This window comes from Leopardus geoffroyi, chromosome A2 (genome assembly GCF_018350155.1).
Source record: "Leopardus geoffroyi isolate Oge1 chromosome A2, O.geoffroyi_Oge1_pat1.0, whole genome shotgun sequence".
Taxonomy (NCBI): domain Eukaryota; kingdom Metazoa; phylum Chordata; class Mammalia; order Carnivora; family Felidae; genus Leopardus; species Leopardus geoffroyi.
Genome location: NC_059331.1, coordinates 45,906,063 through 45,921,595, shown reverse-complemented (window position 1 = coordinate 45,921,595; position 15,533 = coordinate 45,906,063). Strand labels below are relative to the sequence as shown.

General features: G+C 42.3%; 1 protein-coding gene across 6 annotated transcripts in view; it reads right to left on the bottom strand.

The window, feature by feature from the left end:
* The window catches only part of LRRN1 (leucine rich repeat neuronal 1), a 37,990-nt gene extending 22,934 nt beyond the window's left edge, over positions 1-15,056 (bottom strand). For 2 of the 6 annotated variants that reach the window (XM_045493605.1, XM_045493606.1), the window contains exon 1: positions 14,495-14,971. The gene's annotated coding sequence lies outside the window, so the exon portion shown is untranslated. Of the gene's footprint in view, positions 1-1,748; positions 1,823-2,741; positions 2,825-5,821; positions 6,881-14,494 lie in introns of those variants that run through there. The other 4 variants (XR_006715989.1, XM_045493603.1, XM_045493604.1 and 1 more) reach the window with 4 other exon arrangements.
* Between the last annotated feature and the right edge of the window lie 477 nt (positions 15,057-15,533).

The following is a 15,533-nucleotide window of genomic DNA, read 5'->3' as shown; positions in this document are numbered from 1 at the left end:
CCTGGGGGGGTCATGGGGTAGGAAACAGGGCATCCTTGCTGAAGGGGAAGGTGTGTGCAAAGCAGTGGTGTCCTGAGTTAATTGTGAGCATTTCTTTCCAAATCCACGTTCAGAAACATCGTGTTAGTCACTTAAAAACTGGTCCTGGTTGGGTGTATTTACACCACAGGAATTGGTGAACACTACAAATCAAAACTTATCTTTTTGGAAAGCTGGCTGTCAAACTTTTACCAGCACACCCTGGATGTAAAGGCACCAAAGCAGCAGAGCTTGAATAGGTACGTGGAATGGGAACTATTTCATTTTGAATGGGATTTAAGGTCTGCCAAGCTAGGAAAAGAAACCAAAATAGAAAGGTTGGATGGTACCTAGATATGGAGGGCCTTTCATGCTTCACTAAGGAGTTTTCTTTCATTTATTATCCTTGTCTAAGACCTAGCAGAAAACAGATGGTGCATTCAAAAAGGAGTTTTTGAAAAGGGAGTTTTGAAAAGGGACCATTTACAGGGCATGGATAAGGTTAAGGTACTGACTCACACCCCTCGGCTAGCTGCTGCAAGAAGCAAAAGCCAACAAGAAGCCAGATGGCAAAGGACCCATTGATGCAGTCCATCTGAGTCTGATTCCCAGAGTACAAAGCAAAGTGGAGAAGGGTAGGGTGGATCTGGAAGGGTATAGAAAATATCCAGCACAATCCCACAGCAAGTGGGTACCACTAAATGTCTTGTAATGGGAACTAGGGAATCATGTCTATAATTCAGAAACACTGATCCATCAGCTGTGTGTAAGACAGACTGGAGAGGGTACATAATGGATGTAGGGAAACCCATTAAGAAGCACTCGCATTAAGCTAAAGAAGAGGCAATGGAACTGCGATCATGGTGGTAAGAACAGAGAAGGGCCATGTTTAGGAAACAATAGAGACTGACAAGTGGAGAGGTAACTATTAGATATACAGCTGACGATGTAAAAATGGGGGAGGAAGAGTTAAAAATAATATCAAGGCACTGAGCCTGTTTGACTCTGATGCTAGTGATTGCCAAAGTAAGACAGGGGCATGCCAGAGCAAGACCTCACTTTGAAACTGGGTTGACTTTCTCCATGTATGTGACTGGGTGGGAAGAGAAAGGTGAGAGCACTCTCTACCAGTTCTCTCTCTGCTGGGCCAGTTTGTGGAGGCTTTGTTCCTCTGCACAAGGCTATGGGATACTCTTATACAGCCACAGCTCATTCTGTATCCTAAAAACCAGTGCCTCCCTTTGAGCTTTCTGGGATGTGATTTTTAGGGTGAAAATAGCCAGCAGGCATTTGGAGTTTGGGAGTAAAGTTATAACCAGAGAGAAGTTGGATGTTTGTCTCATAAAGTCTAGTATAGAAGACTTAAGATCTCAAGAGGCATAGAGACAAAATGAAATGAAACGGCTCAGTGGAGCCAGAGATGTACTACCATAAAACACAGTACAAATGGAAGGTTAACTCTGCATCTTACTGAAAAATAAGTGACTATCTCCACTATCATCTCCTTGATAACAACTTGGTGATAGTGTCTGAATTTAGTTATATGTCAATACAAAGATGGAACTAACACAAATTATTATAAGGGCATGCATTAGCAACTCAGTGTTGAAATGATCTCTGCATTATGAACCATAATGATTGAGATGAGGCAGAAAAGTAGATCTCTCCATGGAGGACAAATCAATAACAACTAGGTTTTATGGTCATTATGCACTAATGAAATTACTTACCATCTAAATCTCTTGGAGGATCTTGAACACTCAACATCCGTCACCTCTTTCATGTTAACACCAGCCAGATGTGGCTGTACATAATGGAGATCATGAACAAAAATATTTCATACATGAAGCATTTGCATTCCAAGCAAGAGGGATTTTTAAAGGCATCCCCAAACTAGTATTAAAAAAAAATTCCATCTGTGGGCAACACAGGTGATGTGCTATCAATGAGCTAGTGCCCTAATCAAGAGTTCATCTATAATAAAAGGGGATGGTATTACAAGGGAAAAATAAGCAATAGAAAGCAGAAAGTAAAAGAAGGTAAACTAAATTACGAGACATTATGTGCCACTTTCACATACATTATATCTTTAACCAAGAGTCACACAGAAATGAAGTAGAGACTTTCTTCCTGTGTGCCCTTTAGCTCTTGGAGCTTGGTGTGTGCCAGTCCAAACATGCCATGCACTAGCACGCCATTCAATTCAGCCACTCCTGAATCCCTGCTTATGTGATTTCTCTCCAGATATTCAAAGCCTTCTGTCATCATCCCCCTTCCTTGACTAAATTCAACACATCTCATCCCTTCCGTGCATAATGCACAGTCTCCTTTTGTCGAACTTCATATTAACTAGTAATTCTGTTTTCTCCAAACTCCAAGTGTACTTTGGAGGAATGGGCAAATGAAAGTCTGAGATTTATGATGTCCCCCCCCCCCCTTTTTTTTTTTTCTAAGCCACACTGGTTTTCTCTGTTCTTCAAACCCATCAAGGTCCTTCAAACCTCTGGGCTGTGGCTTCCAAAGCTCTTCCCTTGCACTCCCTGTGCCTCCATAACTTTCACTCACCCTTGAGATTTTGGTTGAAATGTCACTTCTTTACAAAGGACTTCTCTTAGAATCCTCCATGTAATATTCGCTTTTGGCCTTGTGCACTTCTCTTTCACTGAACTTAATACAGCCATACTCCCACAGGTACTTGTGGATTAATGGATTAATGCTGTTACCTCTATCAGATGGCAAGCCCCACGTGGGAATGGACCACATTTCATTTATCACCAGCTCACAGAAGACCTGTACAGAGGTGGTGCTGTTGATATTAGCCAAATGACTGAAGTGAGTAACCGTCAAGTTCTAAGCACTGTAACAAGCTTTCCCACACATTCTTATAGCAACCCTGTGGATTCATATTATTCCTCCATGGTGTAGATGAGAGAGCTTGGGGGTCAAATAAATTTGAGTCCTTTAACCAAGATCACACAGCCAGTATGTGATAGAGTTGAGATTCATACCCGGGACCATCTCATCTAAGCTCTGTTTTCTTGTGGAATTTCTACAGATGATCACTTAATCATTTTCTGTCTTGTTTCTATTCATTCTCTCTCCCCAGTGAGTCCAAAACTCACTTGGGATGGAAGTTAACACCATGTACATTTTTTTTTTCATCCCCCACATCACCCTTCTAATAGCACTTGATATTCTACATGCATTTAATGAATACTTTTTGATTAATAACACTTCCTTGGCATTAATATCATAAAAGCATCCCCAAATGAGTTCAACTTTCTGTAATAACCTCTCTAAAATAGTAAGGCAGTACATCTCTGATATAATACAGGTTTATAGTCTACTCGTTTCTACCAAACTGCATAGGAAGTAATTTTGTAAAATATTTTTAGAAAAAGCAGTATGACAAAGTGAAATAGATATATGGAAATCCCTTTCCTCTTTCATTCATGGACTATTTGCTAAGTGCATTTTCCATGTGCCAAGTGCTCTTATAGGTGCCAGGGATCCAAGTCTAAGTAAGTCAGAGTCTTTTCCCTCAAGGAGCTGCTGTTGGTGGTGTTATTAAAGAGTGAAAATAAATAATCCTAAAGTATATACTTGAAGTGAGGACAAGCAAACGTGTGAAAATCAAGGCCAGTGTGACGAACTCAGCCTGGGGGAAAACCAGAGTGAGTACCTGGTCCTATATACTTTCTAGTTTTAAGGTATTGGGTCAATTCCTTGTCTCAGGGTTTTTTTGTTTTTCTCTTTTAAAGTGGGGATAATACCTCCCAGAGTTGCTGTGTACTCCTCTAAGCACACTAAAAACATGCTATTTATTGGCGTACAAGGGTTGCCGGAGGTGACTAGTGAGGTGGTGGTTCTAGCTATCCCCCAGAAGTAAGAGTACAGATATCTTCAGTTACCCCTAAATGCAGTCACCTATCAATTGGGAAACTTTGATTAGGAAGGTTAAACAAGACAGTGAACGTGAGGTTCTTTGTTAAAATTATTATTTCCAGCTCCCAAAGCATTCAAAGAATAATGAGGCAGTTAATGCATACTCTCAACTTTGTCCTTCAAGTGCATATGACAATTTGCTAGCTGTAACAGGGTAGAGGCTAAGTCATAGCAACCTGTCCCTGTTGTCAGCCTACCAGGGGTCTCCTTAAGGGTTACCTGATTTGGCTTGCCTGATGATTTTTTCTTGCTTTGTGACTAACCCAGCAGCCAAGAGGACTCTTGGTTATGCCGCATTGGGTTCTCATCTTGTCCCAAACAGGAGCCTTGCAGTTTGGTCAAGAAGCAAGAAAGTGATGTTATGTAGATGATGATACCAAAAATCAATAATATCAATGGTAGCAGCATGATTTATCGAGCACTTACAAGATGCTAGCCATTGTTTTAAGAGTTTTACGTGCCCCCAACTTTATCATATAACACTGGATCCCTCAGAGTTGAAGCTTATGGGTCTGTTAGTTCTGGCAATGTCTTGAATTCAGTTCCTCTTTGGAGAATGGTAGCTCTGAACTGAATCTGTTCTTTCCGGTTAGAAAATGTGATTATATGAATTACGACTTTGGGGCATTGTAATATTTTCAGAGTGAGAAAAGAGAGTGGATACAGAACATAATTTGGAAACAAACAAAAAAGGCTCTAATGTATTCATCTGTCTGCCTTTTCTTCTAAAGCACATAAGCTGATATAAGATTTCTTGAATGTCTGGGCAAATATAAATCTCTCTTGGGGTCTACCACAAAGGTAGACTACTTATGAACTACTGACTTTCCAAACATCTGGTCTGAATCTTGTTGTCTCTTAAAGTCCGTTCACTTGCCTCTGAGTAAGGATCCTTGGAATGCCTACACCATTTAGTCAGAAATGTTAGATTTCAATATAATACCACTCCTACCCATTACTACTGTTTACTTACCTTGGGGTCCAGGAACTGTGCAAAAGGCTATATATATGCATGATTTCATGGAATAAGTCCAGTGATTCTGTAAGGCAGGGTCTGTTATTATTTCCATTTTATAGATGAAGATACTGAGGTTCACTGAAATGACTCCAGACCACAGAGCTAAGATGCAGTTTTGGAAGTAATTCCTCTCAACTCTAAGTCCTGTCTAGTTATTCACTCTCTTTGCCCTGCTTTGGGCTATACATCCTATAACACTTATGGTAGTGATTCACATTGTTCTGATGTATCACCTGCATGTCAGAAAGATCCCTTAAAGCAAAACACTCTTTAGAAGCAAATCTTAAATAGTTTTCATTACTGCTAGCAGTTTTAAGCTCTTGTAAAAAAATCATTCAATACTTTTCATAAGATTCAGCAATCTGCAAATATCCAAGACAGTAACTTTCCTCAAAATTAATCATTTTACTTCTGTCTTTTTTCCGTGTAACAAAAAGATGCTTTTCGGTTTTCAGAAACCCTCTAAATTCAGACACTGATGATATAACAATACGCAGTGTGATGGTAATGGTTAGGAGAATGCAATCTTTAGGTATTTCGGCTCATTAAAAATTTTTTTACCTTAAATATGACTTTAAAATATGCTGTTAATAACACCAATATAATTTTAAAGAATAATTCAGTGATTGGCTAAATAAAAATACCAAAGTTGACTCAAAACTTAAATAATAAAATAGGGGCACCTGGGTGGCTCAGTTGGTTGAGCGTCCAACTTCAGCTCAGGTCATGATCTCACGGTTTGTGAGTTCGAGCCCTGCATCGGGCTCTATGCTGACAGCTCAGAGCCTGGAGCCTACTTCGAATTCTGTCTCCTTCTCTCTCTGCCCCTCCCCCACTTGTGCTCTGTCTCTGTGTCTCTCAAAAATAAATAAATGTAAAAAAAAAAAATTAAAAAGAAACTTAAATAATAAAATACATCATGTTTTATTTTATAGAAACTCTAATAATGGAATTACAGACTTTTTAGAGCCAAATGGGCTATGAAAGCTAGTCCAATCCAATCCTTTTGTTTTATAGTTGCAAATAAAGATGAAGAAACACAGCCCAGTGCTTTAACAGTGCAGGTTCAGAGTCAGACAGGCCCAAGTTCACATTCTTGCTCTGCCACTTACCAGCTCTGAGACTATCTGTCATCCACAGTCACAGAGCCAGTTCTTGAAAGCACCTTGCGTAGGAAGCAGGGCTGCTGTAAACTGAGCATTCAAATAAAAGACTTTCACGTCTAAAGCAGATGCTTATTCATTCATTCATTTGACAAATATTTACTGAGTACACACTACCATGACCTTGGGCAAGTTACTTGTTTTGTGCCTTATTCCTGAGCTGTAAAGTGGGTATCCCCATTATACAGTTTTTGCAAGGATTAAATGAGTTAATGCATAGAAGGTGCACGGGATGGTTCCCGGCACAGTGGAAAGGCACACACAATGTTGGGTATCAATACTTTTCTCCTACTGTTACTACACTCTGTATTAGGTAATCTAGTGGGGCTCTGGGGATATAATTCAGGAGCCCTATGTAATATTTTCCTCCTAATTACTAAAGCATCTCTTGTGTATGAAGTGAATCTCTCACTCCATTGTCACTCCTGAGGGTGAAGCTGCTTGTAAGCTTATTTACAAGGGTTCTATTTTGACAGTGCTATCCTTCATGCATGAAGGGAAAAATATCTCACCTGCATTTGCTCATGTACTTTGTGTTTTTTCCTTCAGATGGCTTTGAAGACACTCAAGTTTTTCACCTGGTCTCCCAGGTGAGAAATGATGAGTTTGTGAGTATGTGAGGAGGTTGGCTGGGATTCCAGAGACAGGTTGTCCCCACGGGACATAGCAGAACTAACTAGTCCTTTGGGAGTGTTAAACTTTACATGCAGTCCTTACTGCACAGAACCATAATGAGCTGGAAGAACAAGCAGAGAAATCCAGTTAATTGCCACTCCAATGTCTTCAGTAGTTCTATCATGGTTGGATGAGTTACTATAGATTCCATCAGTGTTCTGGAGACATGAGCTGAAGTCCTATATAACTATAGCACTCATGGAAATCACAGAATTATGAAGGTGAAAAGGACTTTAAATGGTCATGTAGCTTCTCACAAGAGAACGTTACACTATCCTAGAGAAGTGAGAAGTTACATCTTTAAGAACTTGAGAGAAGACTCTTTACAAAGCTCATTTTGATGAACAAGTCTTATTATTGAAACAAAAATACACGCTTCTCAGTATGAAATCAAGTATGTCTCCTCTGTTTGTGTGTATGTGTATGCACATGTGTGTATGTATATACAAAGTTAAAATACCCCTGCCAAACAAAACCAGAAAACCATGCCACTATCGCTTTTCTTTTGTAGGCAGAACACCCTCAGTTCTCTTTCATCTTCTGGGCTATCTCATTTTCTTATCCTAGCCATCTTTAGCCTATGAACCTTTCTTCCCAGCTTGTCACAAATTATTTTTTTAAGCCTCTAAGGTCAGTTTAAGGTAAGACATTAGAGAGAAAGTCTGATTAGTTCTTAGGTGTCTGGGAAACCCAGCTTAAATTTCCCTGCATGATACATTTTAACTGATATATCCCAGGTCCTTGCTCTCCTTGGTAACCCAAGAGCTAAAGTGCTGAGTCACTGTCATATTACCTGTTCTGTCACCACAGTTCAGGAAACAGGCTTGGTACAAGCAAGGAGCCTCAGGTCTTATCCCAGATCCAGTCTTACCCTAGATGTATGATCTTACACAAGTTCAACTTAAGCTAGGAAAAGAAAATTGCAACCCTTTTTCTTTTACAACTTAGAAATGTATTAAGTGACTTGTCCAAGGTCACACTAAACTGCTCCATGGCTCTGGTCCCTTAGTTATTGAAAAAAGAGAGAAAGAATGATATTTGGTGTCTCAGAATAGTAGAGGTCAAATGAGATACACATTTAAGGACTCTGCAAAATGTGAAGTTGTAAAACATGAGGCACTATTCATTTTGTCAGTGCAGCCCATCTTCTTTTTATGCAGCATGTGCTGTTATATGTTTCTTGCAACTGACTTTTATTCTGTTTCTAGCCTCCTCTTCTGCTTGCTCAAGACACTCTGAATTCTAACCAATTCAGAGGCGTCTACCCTCTCTAAAGCAACCATCCCACTCACTGGTGTTCAGTAGGACTAGATTTAAAATGGTCTCCTGCCAAATACTTGTGTTGCAGGTGATAGCCTGTTCTGTAAATTAACCAGAAGGTTTCTTAAAGCCTTTGCCAATGGCCAAAATCTGAATTAACGCTCCTGCTTCTGTACTTTTGTAGCTCACACTTTTGCCATCACAGCACACTTTATTGTACTTGTCACTCTCCTTTCTATAACACCAAATAGACATTAACTCAGGGCAGAGTCAATGTCTGTTAGAACAGGGTTTGTCAAAACTTTGGTACTATTGACACTGGACCAAATAATTCTTTGTCGTGGGGGGACCATCCTATACATTTTAGGATGTTTACCGGCATCCCTGGCTTCTACACATTAGATGCCAGTAGCATCCCCCACCTTTAGTTGTGACAACTGCCAAAGATATCTCCAAATATGGCCAAGTTCCTCCTGGAGGTAGGGATGGGTGGGGTGGGGAGGTCAAATCACCCCCAGTTAAAAACCCCTGTGCTAGATCTAGCAAAGTGCCTTCTTCACTCTATAACTATTTGTAGAAGAATACGTGACTGATGGAAACAAACTGCTTCTGATGGATTTAATGTACAAGCTGCAGAAAAATCAAGCTAATTTCTTTTGGTTTTAGTACCTCCTATAATGCCTGGCACACAGCTGGGGCTCAGGATATATTCACTGGGTGAACGAGTGTTCCAAGAACATAAACAGCTTCCTGTATCCCAGGTAAAATTATTTCCCTCAAGAAGACCCAGGTGAGGTGATAGGGAATTATCACATTAGGAGGAGAAAATTTTTAAAAGAACAACAAAAAAATCTCTTAGCTGTGAGATTAGAAGCCAGAAAAAATACCTTGCAGAAAAGAGCATCATGGCTATGTTCCCCAGACCTTTAGCTCTCCGTCCAATCGTGGCATTTAGGGCAGAAATAAAATTCTTTGCAGTGCTAATACTAGACACTTCTAGCATTTCCGCATCCTTTGAAACAACTCAGTTAGGGACATGAAGTACCAAGCGGGTTGCAGGACATCTAGAAGGTCACACATTCAGGCATTAGTGTCAGAGCTGGGAAATGAGCCTGCGCCTTCCTGACTCCCTGGACAGTACTTGATTACAGTGATTATTATGGATGCAAATTAAGACTTATTACTATTGTGAAATAACAATGCAGGTTAATGATATTCTTTATTGCCACACTAACATTTTTTTCTAGAGGGGAAAATTATAGGCATGAAACCAATTAAGCAACCTTTCTTTCTTTGTAAAGCTTTTTAGTGTTCCTAAATGAAGATTCTCTCTTTGTGCTTACTGCTTAATAGTGCAAACTGATTTTTTGTCTCCTAGGTCTTACTGAGATGGATGCTAATATTGGTGCTGTCTTTTTTTCCTGTATGAATTGAAAATGACTATGCTAATACATTACCTCACAAAGGGCAGTCATAAATAGGAAGAGCAAATATTTTGAAATGAATATTTAATGGACATTCTCCTATAGAGGTTAGGCATTGTTAGAAATGCCTCCCTTGGAAATCTTTGTTAGCCGAAGTCTCGCAATTGCCCTTTTCTGGACACCACTGAGGGACAGCTCTCCTCCCGTGATTGAAACAAGTGGCTCCAGAAAACAATGGCAGATTAATTTATGTATCCCCCAAACTTTACTTCGTTGTCCTTTACTCCCAGTTCTACAAAACACAAAAACCTTTCCCGTAGAAGGGCGTCATGTCACATGTATATTGTTACTGTAACTATGGGAACCAAAAAATGCCACCAGTGTGTCTGTTTCATACACAAATGAGGGGACAGCTGTGGAGTCCACATGTCTGCCAGTGGTATAATAGATGAGAGGCAGGATGGCCTGGGTCGGAAAATTACGACTCATTTATATTAATCGAAGCTTTAATCGAAGCTTTCAAACAACATTCCAAACCCTTTGCTATAAAGAGTGTAAATGGAAGGCAATAAGCCACATAAAAGCAGTTTCATCCCATAACTTTCAAAACTAAGTGTTGTAAGTAGATGCACCAGCATCCTAAGTGCAAAATGATGGAACTTCAGTGTGTATCACTGAAAGTTTAAGCTAGTTTCTCTGCATGTCAGGGATGACGGTCAGTCTGGTAAGTATAGTGGTTCGATCCAAGTTCAATGTTTGTTAGTTATGGCATTTGAAGCACAGCTTCCTCAAACCCTTTAGCAGTTTCACTGAAAGTTAGTCCTTCCAGAGCTATTCACTCAACATTATCACGTTACAGGATTGGCAGGGTTAAGAAACAGCTAAGATAACCTAGCTGTGACTAGACAGTAGCTTGTTTCCCAGCTAAATAACTAATAAAATTGCTGATAACATTCTACCTTTGCTAGACCTTTGGAGAATATTCAAAAAGTAAAAAAGATGTAAGCCTACATGTTTCTTTTTCAAAAAGCAGTGTACCACAAAATAGTATAGACTTTAATTATTGAATAATATGGATACCAGTTCTGTAGGTGCCATGGCTCTGGAAACATATACTATAATATTTTATCACGTGTCGTAAATGCAATGTCAATGAACTATTTATTACATGTCTGTCTATGGCTTAACACTTGGAGGCCACAATCTAACAGATCTATAAAATAGGTGAACGGTAATATCCTAAAAGAAAAAATTAAAAAAACAAATTTCATTTGAGAAGACTTGTAGAGCAAAGGGTTCCCTTGGACAGTAACTATTGAACTTTACATATAGGGTTTAACTTTTGTCTCTATCCTATATTTTAAGCCAAAAACAAGAGAGAATACGGGTTTTCCTGACTTCATCTATATAATTATATTTTCACCCTGAATAAAATATTAATCAAAGCTATATTCATGAGTCAAAGAAACTTCCATTGTTCCCAGAAACCAAAATATGATTCTAAAATTGAATTTGCTTTATCTCCAGATTGGCTTAACCCCAAGTAGATATTCAGCATAATAATTTTCAAAAATTAAATATAATAGTTAAGCAACCTTACATTAGTGCTCAAGTGAATCATTCAAAGACCTATTATTTTGTAGCCTAAAATAAATTTTAAGAAAGCATTATGAAAGTCTAGCAAAAAATGACATGCAGATCCTATAATTTACCATATTTTATTTATGATATATGATTATTTATGGTGGCATAAAAAGCCCACCATTCTGTTTATTTATAGTCATACCCAACTGGCTTAGAAAGTAGCACTATAACTCTGTAGAGGCAGATTTTCTTTAGTACCTACCAGTTTGTGGCCATGAGTGTCACTGCTTTAGGATATGTGGTAATTGCTCTAGCAATTCAGGTCAAGAAGCTAGCCTTAGCAGGGCCCAACCAGAGAGAGATCAATGGGTGAGTTTTTTCTTGCTGTTTTTGAATTCCAGACACTATCCAGAGCTCCGTGTGTTATTGTTCAGCGGCAGAGTCTGCAGTTAGATCTGGTCTAAGATTTTATTTAGCACAGTGATTTTTTTACAATAATAAGTACTTTATTACTTTTATTTGCCAAGGACTATGCTCTAGTCTTCCCTTTCATTAGACTGGCAAAGATTTCACATAGGCAGGATAATAACCAAAGAGAATTTCTTACAAATGTGAGGCTGTGGTCAGTTTAAAGTTACCAGGTTTGTTTCAAAAATACCTAGATAATTTACAGTAAAATAGTTTACAGCCTAATTTAGAAAAGTCAACTGTATTTTATAGTTAACTCTCAAGTCCATAATGAAGATCGAATCTCAGGCTTAAGTCACATATGTGTGTATTCTAATGATTTGTTACTTTCTGACTTCTTGATAGCATTAAGACATAAAATGAAATCTTGGCTTTAACATTTTCTTACTTAAATTTGACTCAATTCAGTTTTCCCCTCCTGGGAAAAAACTGCCTTATGTGTAAAAGTCACTGAACCAGCAAAAATAACTTAAAGGAAACATGTAAAATAGCAGACTAACATCTGTTGTGCACCCCTCCCCCACAAACACTGAGCCCTGAAAACAATGTTGTCTTGGGGTGGGGGGTGGATTTTAATGTCCCTTTCAGTGAATATACAGAATACTGGGCAAGCACTGTTTAGTGAATAGGTTCTTTTTCCTCTTCAACAATGTTTCAGACTGACAAAAGAAGAGGCCAAGGAGGCTGGCTTGTCAGTAGGTATAATCCCAGGGCTCACGTGCAGCCCACACCGCTGGCCTTTTGTTCAGTAGTCGCACTACTCTAGGAGGTGAGCAAGCAGTGGTCTATTAGCTAATGTTAAACAAGGCAGAGATTCCCCTAGTTTGGACTGCCTCCCACTCATGGTTTTGTCCTGTGGCCCGAAAACCCGTCAGGTGACTAGGAACATGCCGGTTTCATCACCTTCACTTCTACAAGTTTGATGCCTTAAGAACCAAAATAATTTTGCTTGAACAGTGAACATTCTAGTGAATGTCAACTACAACTATCTCTTCCTAATTGTTTTAGCCCTGAGGATGGAGAGCAAATGTGAGCCGGAGATAAAATGACTAAAAGGAAAAGAAAAGAAACTCTAAAAGTTGAAAGGGCAGTTCAGTAATCACCTCAAACCACCAGAAGTGGATTAAAGTTACAGCCTACTTCATATAAATATTTTCCTCACTATCCAACTCAGAACATGCAGCTTGAATGTTGCACAAAAATACACAGCCAGGTAAAGAGCAAGTAGTACTTTGAGCTTTCAACACAATAGCACTCAGAGAATTTGGCTCTTGAAGGTGTCAGCAAGATATGGAATTCCTAAACAGAAAAACTCACACTGCGCCTTTATTCCATTTTCTTAAGGTCTATTGTTAACTAAAGACTCCTTGTCTTTTCAAATTCCTTCATGTGAATGGATGAGGCCAGACATCTGCCAGGATTCGCTCACATTTGCATGCAAATCAGAGACTTCGGGACACACATGGCCAAGAAGCCAACAACACCACTTTTACTCTAGATTTATACTGATCAAAGTGCCTTCCTGAACTTTCAACATCTCTAGTTCTAGCTCTTAAAAATGAAGTAATAAGCATATTTGAGTAATGTTATTTAGACTATCGTGCCAAAGCACACTGCCAAACAAAACAACACACCGTCTTTCAGAAAATCCTACAAGCAAAAGCCCAAATCAGCAATACCTGTTCCCGCATTGAATCTAGCCTTTCCTTTACTATGTAGGTCTGGAAATGAAAATGCTAATGGTGACGTGAGATTTAGGGAAGGATCCATTTTCTCGGACTCTTGGCTTTTGCCTGTGTAGTTCAAATGCCTCAAAACTCTTCACACCCTGGCCATTCATGCATTCATTCTTTCATTCCCAGGCACTGTATTTGGCCATGGGGATACAGCGGTGAACGTAGCAGGTACGATCCCCCTCACCCAGAACAGGTACCACCTCCGAGTTTCTCACTCCGCATATCTACCTCGACCCCTTCGAAAGGGTCCCGGGACGGGTTTTCCGCCGGTCCCGCGGTTGGATCTTTCTTCACCACCCCAGCCTGCCAGGCAGGGACTCCCACCGCGGGAGGCGGTCGCAGCAGGTCCCTTGGAAACGCCGAGTGGGGGGCTGCCCACACCCCTCTCCACGCAGCACAGAGGATACTCGCTGGCAAACTTTCCTTGCTCTGACCCCGGCCGAGCGGGAACCCGGCACCTATTTGGTTCCTGGAACGGACCGAGGTTCCCTGACATTTTAGCATCCCTGACAAGCCCCCTGAGGCTGCTACCCCTTCTGGACTCAAAATTTGTAGGATAAGGTCTTTCCCCCAATTATACTGCCCGACAACTGGGTAGGTCCTTCCGAATGCTCGGGCTTCATTACACTTCAGTGCTTTGTGAATTGTGTCCCTTGCCCCTTTCTTTAACAACAAGGCCACCACCAAGACATGCTTCCTCTTAGCTCTTCCCACTACCTGCCACCTTCCTTCCCATCTCTTCCTTTCTCTTTCCAACTCCCCAGACCCCCTTTACGCGCTCTTCTCCGGCCCCAGCTGTCTTACCCGTTCACATCCCAGCAGTCCTCCTTCCTGTGGATCGCCGGGCGACACCCTCCCCCGCGCTGGTCCCTGAAATTCAGCGGGCTCGCCTCCTGTCACTGCCTTTTGCCCATTTCTGCCTCGCCTTCATTCCAAACTATTACTCTCCCCCATCCCTGTGGGGTATTTTGGGGAGGGGGGCTGGCGGGAAGGTGCGAAAAGGGTTACTAGATTGCCATTTCCCCGACTTGGTCATTTTCTCCAGCTCCATGAGCCGCGCCCCCTGATCCCCCGTAGGCCCGCGATCTTATCCCGCAGTTCCCCATACCCTGTGGGACCCGCCACGCCGCCAAGTTTGCCTCGACTTGCCCTTTGCAGCCGCCCAAACCTTCCGCCACCGCCCGGCTAGGCGAGCGCACTTACCCCGAGGCCCGGCTGGCGGGGTTGTGGGGTGCGCACGGACCCGCCGCGGCAGCAGGAGGAGGAGGAGGAGGACTGCCGGCTGAGCGGCGCCTCCCTCCCGACCCGCAGCGCGTACTGGCTCCTTGGGGGGCTCCCAGCAGAGCACCAAGACAGGAGGCGAGGCAACGACACGAGCAACAGCTGCTGCGCGGGCCTGGGCTCAATCCGACTCTCGGGGGTCGGGGCAGAAGCAGGCAGGATTGGGAAGGAGGGCAGGAGAAGTGGGGTGCAGAGGGCGAGGCAGAGAGAGGCCAGGTCCCGAAGAAGGCGCCCGGGGCAACTAGGGATGCCACCGCGCGGGTGCCGCCGCCTGGGCTAACGCCACCAGCCCCTCTCCCCACGCGGAGGGCGCTGCAGGCGCGGGCGCACGGGCCTCGCCTAGCTCTCCGGCTCGCTGCCGGCGCCCTCGGTGCGCCCCGCTTTGTGCTCCCCGCAGCCGGCGTGCACCTGGTGTAAGCAAAAGCGGTCAGCTGATGGGCTGCACGCCTATTGGCTGCTCCGCGGTCTCCTCCCCTCCCGCCCGACCCCCTTCCTAGCCTCCCCCTCCTGGCCTCCAGCCTCCGGCTCAGCCCCTTGCTGGGGCACCATCTGTAGCCCGCGCAACAAAGGCGCAGCGCCACCGGTCTCGGGTGGCCCGGCCGCCCTGCGCCGCCGCCGCGGCCGCTGCAGGGAGCAGTGGGCCGCCGCATTTTGTCTGAGGGACGGCAGGCTGCGGCTGGGTTAGGGAGGCAAAGCATAGTGCCGTTTCTTAGCAAAAGAAATACCAAAAAAAGAAAAAAAAAGAAAAAAAAAAGGCACTTGCTGGGAGACCAGTTAGGTACAATGGGGCCCAATCTCTGCGCAACATAGAACTTGGGCTCAGAGACAGAGAAGCAGACAAAATTCAACCCGAGAGAGAGCCAAGTTAAAGTATGAAATCTGACCTTCGTCTTAAAATGCATGGTGATTACTTGGGCTGTGTGTTTGCCTACCTAGGTGGCTGTGCAACTGGCTGGTGTCC